This window comes from Nuphar pumila, chromosome 13 (assembly GCF_984573655.1).
Source record: "Nuphar pumila chromosome 13, dmNupPumi1.hap1.1, whole genome shotgun sequence".
NCBI lineage: Eukaryota > Viridiplantae > Streptophyta > Magnoliopsida > Nymphaeales > Nymphaeaceae > Nuphar > Nuphar pumila.
The window spans coordinates 60,054,441-60,068,725 of NC_143261.1; the positions used below are offsets into that span (position 1 = coordinate 60,054,441).

General features: G+C 38.2%; 1 protein-coding gene and 1 non-coding gene across 2 annotated transcripts in view; both read right to left on the bottom strand.

Moving 5' to 3' along the window:
- Positions 1-14,285, bottom strand: part of LOC149818496 (uncharacterized) — a 226,222-nt gene that overhangs the window by 179,892 nt on the left and 32,045 nt on the right. The window lies entirely within an intron of this gene.
- Positions 1,232-1,334, bottom strand: LOC149818498 (small nucleolar RNA R71). The gene has a single exon (XR_016427481.1). It is a non-coding gene; the product is annotated as a small nucleolar RNA R71 (small nucleolar RNA).

A 14,285-nucleotide genomic window follows, 5' to 3' on the forward strand; every position in this document is an offset into this window, starting at 1 on the left:
GAAGAGTGAATAATTGGCGAAAAGACGGAAATACCCTTGGTGTGGAGCAGAGGACTTAGTGCTGTTTCATTTTCAATTTAGTGATTAATTGTAGTTGTATTAACTTTATAATTGTAGATTGACATTTGTAATTAATAAATTAAATTTCCTAGAAATATCTTGATTAATTTTTGTTCCCTGAGGATTCGACCCGTACTTACCACTTTGTGGAAAGTCGGTTTTTATACTTTTGGTTGACGATTTTCCAAAGTTTTATTGCAAATACTTGTTTTTAAAAATATCATTTCAAAATATCAACCAAATTTTGGCACCGTTGCAGGGGAACAGCGAATTAATTACTTTATTTCTTAGAGTTTGATTTATTAATTTGTTTTAGTTAGTTAATTATTTGTTTTCTTTTTAGTTAGTAGGATTAGTAAGTGAATATAGGATTAACATAGTTAGTAAATATAGGATTCACGTACTGTTCTTTCTAGGATTCACTTAATTATCATTCTGCAAGGAGCGATTAGACAGGTGGGTTTTAGAAAAACTTAGTTTGTGATTTCCTGTATTTATTTGTTTCAGTATTTTAGAATAGTTTACTTTGTTATTATTCATTTAGTTATAGACTTTTGACATAGATAGTTAGCATCTCTGTTTCGTAGTACTGTTATTTGTTTTATTTACGTTTTAGTACCTGTGTTAGTGTAGTTTAGATTTAGGTCGTTTGCTTACATCTGGTCTTAGTACCAGTGTATGCAGGGGCGACGAGGTTTAGGAACCCCATTACACCCATTTGTTGACAACCCAGAGAGAATTTTATATTCTCATCGAAGTTTGACAACAATGGCTGACATGGATCCTCCACCTCCACCCCCAGCTCATCCACGTCCTCTGCAGGAATACTTCATTCCCACAGATTATGTTCATGCATCCTGCATTTGGAGACTCGAAGTAGGAGCACCTCATTATGAGATTAAGGCTAGCATTATTCAGATGCTCCCATCTTTTTATGGCCTTAGTCACGAGGATCCCTACCGCCATTTAGATGAATTCCTCGAAATCTGTTCTACGGTAAAGATACATAATTTCGATGATGATGCCTTGCGGTTGACTCTATTCCCTTTCTCATTGAAGGACAAAGCCAAGTATTGGCTAAAGTCCTTAGATTCTGTAGAAATAGAGTCCTGGGATCAATTGCAACAGGAGTTTCTTCGGAAATACTTTCCCATTGGTCGTACGAACCAATATCGTAGAGCCATCACTAGCTTTTCAGAGCTAGATGGTGAGCGCTTTCATGAGACCTGGGAGAGAATGAAGGATCTCCTCAGGAAATGTCCCCATCATCAGGTGCCGAAATGGCAACTAGTGCAGAGCTTCTACGATGGATTGTCTGACAAGAATCGTCAGATGATCGACTCTTCATGTGGAGGGACATTCATGCTGAAAAGCGAGGACGAAGCATGGAGGTTATTTGATACATTGGCCGAGAATTCCCTACACCATGCTTCGAGCTCTCATTCTGATAGAGCCACACCCAGCATTCAGAAGAAAACTGGTGTTCTTGAGATTGGTCCATCTACTGCACTACATTGCAAGGTAGACATGATTGCTCAGAAGCTGGACCAGCTTCTCTCAGGACCATCCACTACACAGCAGGTGTGTACTCTTTGTGCCAGTCTGGCACATGATATCACTGAGTGCCCTTCGGCAGCTCAGTACCCTGAATTTGTTCAAGAACAAGTTCAGGCTGCTCAGGGTTACGTCAGACCGCCGAACAACCCATTCTCATCTACATATAATCCGGGTTGGCGTAACCATCCCAATTTTTCATGGAAGAATCCACAGTCTTCCATGCAGATGCCTACATCCTCTCAGCCAGCTCGGCAGCCATCTTTTACTCAGTCATTCCAGAGGCCGAGCTATTCTCAGTCTTCTTCTTCAGTCCCTTCCCCGATTCAGCAGAAGTCTGCCCCGCAGACATCTTTTGAGGAGAGACTTCTCCAGGCATTCCAAGAGGTGAAAACCTCTAATCAGAATGCCTTCGAGAAGTGTAGCCAGATATTGAGCTCACATACGTAGTCCATTGCGAAGTTAGAGTCGCAAATGGGACAGTTAGCTGAGGCTATTAGTAGGAGACCCGAGGGTACATTGCCGAGTCAGGCTGTCATAAACCCGAAGGGCAAGGACCAGATGACTGGAGGCCTGTTTCATACTGAGACACAGCAGCAGGCCAAATCTGTTATGGCCCTGAGGAGTGGACGAGAGTATCACGTCGAGAGCAGAGAGAGAGAGAGTAGAGAGAGGATAGAGGAGCCAGAGACCATTGTTTCACATACGTCGGCTCAGCCATCATTATCATCCCCATCCCCATCATCATCTTCATTATCATCATCTTCATCTTCAGTGCAGAAGAAGGATAGGAGTGAGCCTTCTCACAAAGAGGAGGAGCCAGCAGAGTATATTCCCCCACCACCCTATCCCAAAGCATTAGAGTCTCCTGGATATAGAGGGAAGCAAGGTGCGAAGATCCAGAACATGCTCGACATATTCAAGCATGTGCAGATCAACCTACCTTTGCTCGATGCGATTCAGCAGGTGCCGGCATATGCCAAATTTCTGAAGGAGCTATGTACATAGAAGCGGAAATCTAGAGAGAGAGTTCCTAACAGGGTCCATCTGACTGAGCAGGTGAGTTCAGTACTTCAGCATCAGACACCACCAAAGCTCAAGGACCCTGGAGCCCCTATCATTGCTTGTACTATAGGGAACATCCGGATAGAACGCGCATTGCTCGATCTTGGAGCAAGTGTGAACATTCTGCCCGGGTATTTCTTTGATTCTTTCGGGCTAGGAGAGATGAGATCAACTCCTATTACACTTCAACTGGCAGATCGTTCTGTCAAGGTATCGAGAGGTGTCTTGGAGGACGTGCTAGTTAAGGTGGATGACTTTTATTTCCCAGTCGATTTCATTATTCTTGATATGGAAGGAGTAGACAGCCAGCACCAGACTCCGATCATTTTAGGCAGACCATTCTTGGCGACTGCCAATGCATGCATCAATTGTAGAACCGGAGCCATGGATCTCTCATTCGGCAATCGGAAAGTCAAGCTGAATATTTTCAATGCCGCGATGGGACCAGCGGGAGACATGGACTGCTTTCATGTAGATATTGCACATGAGTTAGTGGAGGAGCAGCCCGAGTTGTATATTACTGAGGATTCTTTAGATTTGTACCATATAGAGAAGAATAGTGGTATAGATAGCATAGATGTGTCTAGAGTGTCGTCAGAGAGACCACCTTGGGGAGCCATCATTGAGACCCTCCCACCACTTGCGGAGACCCCCGCCAAATCCTCGATAGAGTCACCTCCGAAACTCGAGTTGAAACCCTTACCAGATTCACTCAAGTATGCTTACCTCGGAGATGATGAGACTCTGCCTGTGATCATCTCGTCCCGGCTCACTGAGGAGCAGGAGCAGAGATTGCTGACTATTCTTCGAGAGCACAAGGCAGCGATTGGCTGGGGAGTTGCTGATCTGAAGGGGATTGATCCTTCATTCTGCATGCATAGAATTCATTGTAATGAGGAAGTCAAGCCATTTAGGGATATGCAGAGAAGGCTAAATCCCAACATGAAGGAAGTGGTGAAGAACGAGGTGGTGAAGTGGTTGGATGACGGAATCATTTATCCTATTTCTGATAGCCAGTGGATCAACCCGATTCAGGTTGTGCCGAAGAAGTCAGGACTCACTGTGGTTGAGAACGAGAAGGGTGAGAGAATTCCGATGAGGACCACTACAGGATGGCGAGTCTGTATCGATTATCGGAAGCTGAATGTGGCAACTAGGAAAGATCATTTCCCATTGCCATTCATTGATCAGATCTTAGAGAGACTCGCAGGGCAGAGCTACTACTGCTTTCTAGATGGATATTCAGGATAAAATCAGGTAGATGTCCATCCTGACGACCAGGAGAAGACTACGTTTACATGTCCTTATGGCACCTTCGCGTTTAGACGTATGCCGTTCGGGCTCTGTAATGCCCCAGCCACTTTTCAGAGGTGCATGCTTGCTATCTTCTCGGACATGATTGATGATGTGATGGAAGTTTTTATGGACGATTTTTCAGTTTATGGCTCTTCATTTGAAGATTGCCTCCAAAAACTTACTCGAGTACTGAGTAGGTGTGCGGAGACAAATCTTGTCCTGAGTTGGGAAAAGAGTCATTTTATGGTCCAGGAGGGGATTATGCTCGGACACATTGTGTCCAAGCGAGGCATTGAGGTTGACAGAGCGAAGGTGGAATCCATTTCTCGTTTTACTCCACCCACCTCTGTGAGGCAGATTCGGTCATTCTTAGGGCATGCGGGCTTTTATAGGCGATTCATAAAAGATTTCAGTAAAATCTCTCGACCGCTATGTACTTTATTGGAGAAGGACCAGCCCTTTGTGTTAAGCGAGGATTGTATCAAGGCCTTTGAGATTCTCAAAGAGGCCTTGATTACTGCACCCATTTTGAGACCTCCGGATTGGACTCTCCCATTTGAGATTATGTGCGATGCATCTGATTATGCTATGGGGGCTATTTTAGGACAACGCATTGATAGGAAGCCCTATGTGATCTACTATGCTAGTAGAACTCTGTCTGATGCTCAGATGAATTATACTACGACAGAGAAGGAGCTACTTGCGGTAGTTTTCGCATTGGACAAGTTCAGGTCCTATTTACTCGGGTCGAAGGTGGTTGTCTATTCTGACAATGCTGCATTGAAATATCTGTTGAATAAGAAAGACACCAAACCGAGATTGATTCGTTGGGTTCTACTACTACAGGAGTTTGATCTCGAGATTCGAGATAAGAAGGGAAGCGAGAATGTAGTAGCAGACCACCTGTCCAGACTGATCGTGGAGACCACGCAGGATCAGAGGCCGATCAGTGATTCTTTCCTCGACGAGCAGATCATGACAGTTAGTACATCACAGTTACCCTGGTTTGCAGATATTGTGAACTATCTGGTTTCGAGGCAGATACCTGAGCATTGGAACAAGAATGAGCGTGAGAGATTCCTATCTCAGGTGAGGCACTATTATTGGGATGAACCAGAATTGTTCAAATACTGTGCAGATCAGATCATTAGGAGATGTGTTCCGGAGGAGGAGTACCAGTCCATTCTGAATTTTTCCCATTCATTAGCCTGTGGAGGGCATTTTAGCAGTAGGAAGACGGCTGCAAAGGTTTTGCAGTCAGGATTTTATTGGCCCACACTCCACAGGGATGCTCATGAGTTCTGTAGGCGTTGCATTCGATGTCAGCAGATTGGGAACATGTCCAAAATGGACATGATGCCCTTGCTTCCGATTTTGATAGTCGAGATTTTTTATGTTTGGGGCATTGATTTCATGGGACCATTTCCGCCTTCATTTGGAAATTTATACATTCTGGTGGCGGTTGATTATATGTCCAAGTGGGTAGAGGCTGTGGCAACCAAGACCAACGATCACAGAGTAGTGCTTAAGTTCATTAAGCACAACATTTTTAGTCGTTTTGGTGTGCCACGCGCGATGATTAGCGATGGTGGCAAGCATTTTAGGAATGTACAGATAGCTTCTCTGCTGAGAAGATATTCTGTCAATCATAGATTCACCACTTCATATCATCCGCAGACTAGTGGACATGTTGAAGTGTCCAATAGGGAGATGTGATCATCGCAAAATTTTTCCTCTCTTGTGGTTTCTCTCTCTTCCTTCTCTTTTCCTTTTCTAACCTCTCTTTTCCTCCTTTTTGAAGGGAGGAGAATAAAAGAAAGAAAAGAAAGAGAGAAGAGAAAAGAAGAGAAAGAAAAGAGAAGAGGAACTATTTTGCGCGGTCTCACTTGACCTTGATTTAAAAAGTATTTAGAAAATAACTCGCCTCCGTTTTGAAAATATTTGTGGAAAAATGGAAAGACGGGATTCGCTCGTCGGTACGAGGTTCGACCGTTCCTGGCGCCTTTACCAGGGGTAATCGAACCAAGGATCGAATCTATGCCGTTTGCTTTGCCTAAATATAATCTAAGAATTTATTCTAACTCTAAATGCACAAAGAATCATGTTTGTGCAATGTAAGAATGTATGCTCTTTTTGAAAAGAATGTTTTGAAAATTTCCAAGTTATTCTGAGATGAACTTGGTAAAAGAATGAAGAAATGGTTGAATCTAACTTAGAGCTTGAGATAGATCAGGGAAATTCTAAGTTTTTGAAGTAAATTAGGATTTGGAAGAATAAATGAGAAAGAATGACTTGAAGCTTTGAAATGAAAGGAAATAAAAAGTCAAAATCGACTTTAAATTTGGATTTGAATTTAGAAAAGGAAATGAATACTTGAGATGGAATTGAATTTGGATTTTTAAGTTTAGAGTGGATCTGAGATAATCAAATGGTATTTAAGAGTAGAAAATGGATTTAAGAGATTCAGATTAGCTCCGAAAATGGAATTGAAATCTAGAATTGGAATTGGATTCCTGATACTAAACAGAATGGGATCCGAGATTTGGAATCCAAGATGGACTTGGGTTCTGGATCCTAAAATGGAGTTGGATCTGAAGCTTGAGATTCAATGTGAAATTGAGTTCTGGATCCTAAAGGGATTATAGATCTGAAGCCTGAGATCCAAAAAGTGGAATTGGATTCTGGATCTTAGAATGGAATTGGATCTGAAATCTGAGATCCAAATGTAGAGTTGGACTCTGGATCCTAAGATGGATTTTAAATTCAGAAGATGAATCAAGAACCTCCAAATTTAAATTGAACTAAAAAAATGAAATTTAGAATTTGAATATACAAACGAATCTCAAAGTTAAATTGGACTTTGAATTTGAGATAGAATTTGAAATTTTGAAATACAAGATGATTCTGAAACTTCAAAGTCAAATGGGACCTTGAAATTGAATTCTTGAATCCTTTTGAGAAATAGAGTTTAAATTTGAATTTATGAATAGGATTTAATCTGAGAAATGAAGGAAAGAATTACTTGGATTTATGAAAAGGAATTTTAAAAATATGATGCAATTCTATCTAAATGATGAATGAATTTAAATTTTTGAAATTGGATTTTGAAAAGCTATTCCATTCTTTAAATGAATTAAAATAAGATTGAAGATATAATACATCCTTGACTATGGTCATTGAATGTATTATATAATAATCTATATTTAAATTCAGGTGAAGAATAAAATACATTTGGTGCTTTTATAGAATTTAAAATGAAATTAACTCTCAATATACCCTGACTATGGCCATTGGTATATATTTTGAATTAATTTTAAGTTAAATTCTAATAAAAGAAGAAGATATTTAAGGAAAATATGATGAATCTTGAAAAACGGATCCAGTGTGAATCCAGTGTTATTTCGTAAAAGATAAAAATCCTAAGTTTTGTCCACACCCTGACTATGGCCATTGATATGGATCATCAACTTAATATTAATTTACCTCTTACGAAATGGTGCACGTGCCATTCGTGTTACTATTTGTGAGAATTTTGAGACATAAAGACTAAAAATGCATGAAAACAGGCAATTCATGATATTTACAATGCTCATTCATTCTAATCTAAAGGCTAGAAAATGTAAACTTTCATTATACTCTATCTATTACATTATTTGAATTGAATTTAAGATGTCAAGGCTTCTAAACCAAAGTAGAAATCCTACAAAACAAGAGTTAGTCTAAGCAAGAGACAAATACATTATAAGAGATATCATAGTGGAAGCTTTAAAATAACATGGTGGAAAGATGGGAAGCGATGTATATACTTGTATACCTACTTATATATATATATATTATATATATATGTATATATAGATATATATGTGTATATATATATATATATATATATATGTGTGTGTGTGTGTGTGTGCCTATATATATACATATACGATATATATATGGTATGATGATGACATGGCGGATATTATGAAGATGGAGTACAGCAGGATGCTACTATGAAGGGAATTCAGTGAAGTGCGTTTTGCAGCACATGCTGAAGTAGCAGAAAGTGATGAGGATTGGCTGGAGGTGGTGGATGATGATGTAGTGAGAAATGCAAAGCAGTGCAGAAAGGTGCATAGTGATATGCTGTGCGCGTATACCTGTATAGTGCAGTGAAGTGACACATGGTATTTAAACATGGTGTAATGTGGACTGTGGAAGTGCTGGAAAGTGAATAGTGGCATTTGCATGGAATGCGCAGCAAGTAGAATATTATGAAAGATGTAAACAAAATGTTTATGTAAGGTGATGTGAACACCCCAAATTTTTCAAAGTTTTGTAAAAATGACCCTTTTGCCCCTAACCTCGTTTTCTGAGAAAATCAAGTCATTTCTTCAGATTCTCTGAATTAAAATTCATATTGATATATTCAAAATCAATTCCAGATCTGAATCCAGTGCTTTAAGTCCATATTTCTTCAAAATCCGGATCCAAATGTATTTTCTGAAGAAATTTTCTCAAAATAGCTTTTAAATTCTCAGAAAAATCTCCTTTTGTAAATATTTTTGCAAAAACTCAAAAAAATTAGTTTTAACCTTTAGTTTCTCGTAAAACTTTAGGATTTTATTCTGAAAATGCAAAAAAAAGAAAGATAACGACAAAAATCAAAGCAAATTGGAAATTTTTTGAGAAGGAGCAAATAAGTTTAAACTTTTAAATCAATTTTTGCTAAAGACCTCGGAAGCCCCTTTTTGTAAAAAATTGAAAACCGAAGGGGGTCTTTTGCAAAGAACTCTTTTAGGGTTTTCCTTCGTAAAGGAAAAAAAGGAAAAGGAGCCGCCCCCTCCATCTCTTTCTTCACTCTCGCACCTCTCCTCCATTACCCACCAAAAACCTTCTCTTCATACTCATCCTCCATCGCCCTCCTTTCCTTTTCCTTCGTTCATCTCTAACCTCCTCTTCACGAATCTTCTTCATCCTCCTTAAAAGGGCACTCAGAAGAACCCAAAGGCCATCCGTGATCACCCTTCCCCGACACCTTCTACCTCTCTAGACCGTCTTCTACCCCACCATCTTCTTCTCCTTCGACGATCCGTTTCTCACCACTTCATCTCGACATCTCTTCTCCCTCCTTCCTCCTTCTTTTCCATCCATTATCGCCTTCACCCCCGCACCCCTTTGTTCCTTCTCCTTCCTCTTGTTTTCACCCGTCTTCACCCCACCATCTTGAAGGACATCGGCCCTTCCCGCAACAATAGACAGAAGCATTATACCTTCCCTCTCGATCAAAGCCGAGTCAGGAAACTTGATCTATCTTCAAATTTCCAGAGGAGGCAACGCCATCTGATCAATCGCAGCTTCCTCCTTTAGAACTTCTGCTATTACAGGTAAGCGACCACCCATTTTCCTTTATGATTCTTGATGAGAAGTTTTCCCTTTTTCTCGTAGCATCCCTTTGTTGTATAATTTTGTTTCTTCTCTATTTTTTTTTTTTGGGGCAAAAGGGTGAGGTCGGTCTGCTCATAGCAGAACCGACCCATCTAATGCTATATCAACAGGAATGCCCGATTCCGATAATCGTTGTACCTTTTAGAAATTTACTTTGGTGTTTCTTCTGTTTTGTTTCATTTACTCCCTCTTCTCCCTTCGCGATTCTGTGAAATTTTGTCATAGTTTGTTCATCTTATTTTTTTTTATTCATTTTCGTTGGATCGGGATTTATTGGTCCCTTTATTTGTTCATTTGCATTATGTTGACAGTGCTGATCATAGGAATATCATCCATTCCTTCGCAACAGCATAACTCATTTGATTTTGCATCTGCGTTGAATAGCTCATCAGGACATATATCCCTGCTTCGTTCTCTTTTTGCGAATTGCTTCTCTTCCGACTTTTTTTTTTATCTGTACTCATGTTACGTCTTTCATTCAATGAAATTCTGGCTCATGTTATGCCACCTATATCTCTATAACCCAGCATCACTTCTTTCATTTTAGTAGGACCCTTTGTTTTAAAATTTGGTCTAATCGTATCTACCCTGCACATTTGCAGTAAGCATCACCCAGCTTGTACATTTGAACTATCAGTGGCCTCACGTCAAGATGATGATTCCAAGCTTCCACAATCACCTTAATTAGATGTGCAAGATACTGTAAGTTTGTGTATGTTACCTCTGTTATATCTTTTGAAAGATACATTGCTGCAGCAAGAGAAGGTGAAGCTCTATAACGATTCTAGGTAAAGTTCTGACATCATATGACAAAGCTCTTATACTTCTCTCCCAGTTCCTACCGTGCATAGTAGATTTCATTTAACACTTCTTGTTGAACCATTTCATAGCAGTTATATATATGTCTCGTTTTATTTGAATATTCAACCACTAACGTATCCCCTGTACAGTTAAACAAGTTATATCTTAAATTGATGATATTTGCTTGGGGTACCTGTATATACAAGATGGTGGAATTCATTCCATGACCTAGCTGCTGCTATGCCCTGCACAGAAATCTCGTCTAGCAAACAGGCTCCAGGTACTTGAAGTGCTCAACCCACTAAGACATGCCAACAATGATTATGGAGAATTAATGTACTTCATCAGTTATTTGATCGTTGGACAAAAGGTAAGTTTTACTCATTCAGTAAAATAGGCAATACAGTCATGTATATCATACTCCTGTATATCCTCTTCTCTTAAGTTAATCATTTGTGGTTAATGCTTTTTTTTTTTTTTTTGTAAACATATCTGTGTAAATTTCAACGACCGTTTGTATTTACATCCTGTTGAGCTATAATCTGATGTCACTATGGCACCAACTAACGTTTCATTCATAACACCATTAGCATGTCTTCCTTGTGTACGTCTGGAAATTACACCTGCATCACCATCTGCTAGGAAGTTAAAACCTACTTGCTTAAGCTCTGAACATGGTGCTGGACATCCTGACAATCGGTTATGTTCCAGGAATCTAGTGTTGAGGTTTAATAAAGGATAGGGGATTTGGAATTTTTGTCAACAAATACATCCTAAAAATCTTCATTCCTTTCTGCCATTAGGAGAAATTCAGCATCATTTCTCTTTGGGTTATCATCCTTATCTCTTTTGCAGGCCCTTGCTTTCGTTTACGATAGATGTTCATACCATGCTACAGTGTAAACACATACTTCTGCTATTTAAGTTTCGTTGCGTGTGTGCAAATCTTCTGGGTTTCATGGTAACACAGGCCTATGTTCTGTTATAGCATAAATAGATGTTTCTCATTTCTCTATCCCAGTGTTTCCCCTTGTTACATTTATTTACCCAAATATATAATGGAATTAAGGATACTTTTTATATAAAAAAAAAATACCACCTTCAGCATTTTTACCCATGCAGATGTTCAACAGTGATAAGCGAATTGAAGTCTCTTTGTTTTATGGTTTACCTGCAGAATCTTCCAGGGGTTTGAGAGCAGATACATGGCATGCTAGATTTCAAAAGACAACATTTGTAGTTGTATTGCTGGGTCAATTATGGGCATGATTCCATTTTTTTTTATTCTTACCTACTCTCCATGGAAATGTACCAGAAATGGTAAATGGATCATTTACTTCCACGTATGGTGGGTCATCTACAGTAACTTTCATAGACTCATTTTAGTTCAGGGCTTTCTTTTGTTCATCATGCATTTTTTTTGTAGCTGATTGGGTTTGTTGTAGCTTGGTGGCTCCTATCACTTAAGATCGTATGAGCATACTAGCTTCGTGATAGTAAATATGTTGAAGGTTTTTAGTTCATATTCTGTAATGGGTTTGGTTTTACTGAATATTTCAGTATTGGTTCATTGATCCACACTTGCCAAGGTTCATGCATCTTCGTTTGTAATCAGCTGCCTCACCACTCACTTTCACCTTCATTTTACCTGTGCAACATTGCTTCCCCCATACAATCAGCACTTCATCTACCTACTGCTGCCACTTGCTGCAAAATTGTGGTATACATTGTGTTACTCCCCCTGCACTTCCCCAGTTCATCCGCCAAATTCCACCATATTCGGCATGCTGTCACCACAGCACTACCATACACTCTTCCCCTACCATGCACCATCATGCTGCTACTGTCTGCAGCAATACTGAGCATACCCTGTTATAAACCACCTGCATTTTCCCATATCTTCCCTTCACAATGCACATGTACCTATGCTGTCACCATCATAGTTGCCCAGTCCACCCTGTCATATATCCTGTCTTATGATATATTTGGGTTCTAGGATCATTCATCGACATGGGTATTTCAACATGTATATTTTTAGTCCAGTCCTGTGTGGGCATTCCATTTTATCGCAGCCTTAGCCTTTTTAAGCATTGATGTATCTCCTGGTATAAGCATTCATGTCTAGATAAGACTAGATATACATATATACATGTATATATATATATATATGTACATGTATATATATATATGTATATACATGTATTTCTTCCACCATACGTATATAAGCATGAACTTACCTATCTCACTTCTAAGATAGCATTCTCTCATACAGTACATTTCACTAAGTCCATTTTGCAGGAAATATGGAAAAGAAATCATTACTTAGGGTTGTACATCTGATTTTATCTATTGGAATGAGAATTTACATTTCCTGCTTTGGGTAGAATGAATGAACATTATAAAATATTATAAATTGTTTATTCTCATGCATTTTGCCTTTATTTCTCAAACCCTCACCATGGTGAAACACGAATGGCACGTGCACCATTTCGTTAGAGGTAAATTAGTCCTAAGTTGATGATCCATATAAATGGCCATAGTCAGGGTATGGACAAAACTTAGCATTTTTATCTTTTACAAAATAACACTGGATCCATTTTCAAAATTCATCATATTTTTCTTAAATATTTTCTTCTTTTATCAGAATTTAACTTAAAATTAACTCAAAATATATACCAATGGCCATAGTCAGGGTATATTGAGGGTTAATTTCATTTTAAATTCTATAAAAGCACCGAAAAGATATTTTATCCTTCATTTGAATTTATATATGACTATTATATAATACATTTAATGACCATAGTCAGGAATGTATTATATCATTAGTCTTGTTTAAATTCATTTAAAGAATAAAATATGATTTTCAAATCCAATTTCAAACTTATTCAAATTCATTCATCATATAGGATAGAATTGCATCATATTTTCAAAATTCCATGTGATTCTCCTTCTTCATTTCTCAGATCAAATCTTATTCAAATCCAATTCTATTTCATTTCAATATTCAAAAATTCAATTTCAAAGTCCAATTTGACTTTGAAATTCCAAAATCATTTTATATTCAAACTTCAAATTTCCAACTCAAATCAAAATTCAAATTCAAAGTTCAATTTAACTTTGAAGTTATCTTCTGATTTCAAAATCAAGTTCATCCCCTTATCTTCAATCAAGGTTTGGATTTGAATTCCAAGTTTAAATTTGGGATTCTAAAACCCAGATCTATATTTAAAGGTCCTATTTGGACTCTTCATAATCCGAATCCAAAGTTAAATCCTAATCTCAACTTGGATCCAGATTTCCAAGTATGAAATCAATTCCACTTCGGATCTTAGACTTCAGATCCACATTTCATCTTGGATTCCAGACTTTAGATCCAAATTCATTCTAGGATGCAGAACCAACTCTACTTTGGATCTCAGACTTCAGATCCAAATCCACTTAGGATCTAGATCCCCATTCTACTTTGGATCTCAGACTTCAGATCCAATTCTATTATAGGATCCCAAAAATCCAACTTCATCTTGGATCTCAAATTAAAGATCTGAAATCCATTTAGGACCCAGAATTCAACTTTACTTTGGATCTCTGACTTCAGGTCCAAATTTCATCTTGGATTCCAAATCCTGAATCCAATTCCACTCAAAACTTCAGACCCCAATCTCATCTTGGATTTCAAATCTTGAATCCAATTCCATTCAAAATTTCAGATCCAATTTCATCTCAGATCTCCAATTCTTAAATCCAATTCCATTCAGAATTTCAGATTCAAATTTCATCTTGAAATTCCAACTTTTAAATCAATTCCATTTCTCAATTTTTGTTCAAATTTCCCAATTCTACCTTTCCTTCTGATTCAATTCCATTTTTATTTCTATTCTGATTCAAAGTCCATTTATGACTTTGAAAATTCCTTTTATCTCAAAACTTCAAAATCATTTTCCAAAATCCAGATTTATTTTCCCAAGCTCATGATTATTCTAAAGACTTAGAACTTTAATCTTAAGTGCTAAGTTAGAAATCATTTCTTCACTTTATCAGATTCACTTGGAAATTCTTCAAAAACATTTTCAAAAGGAGAA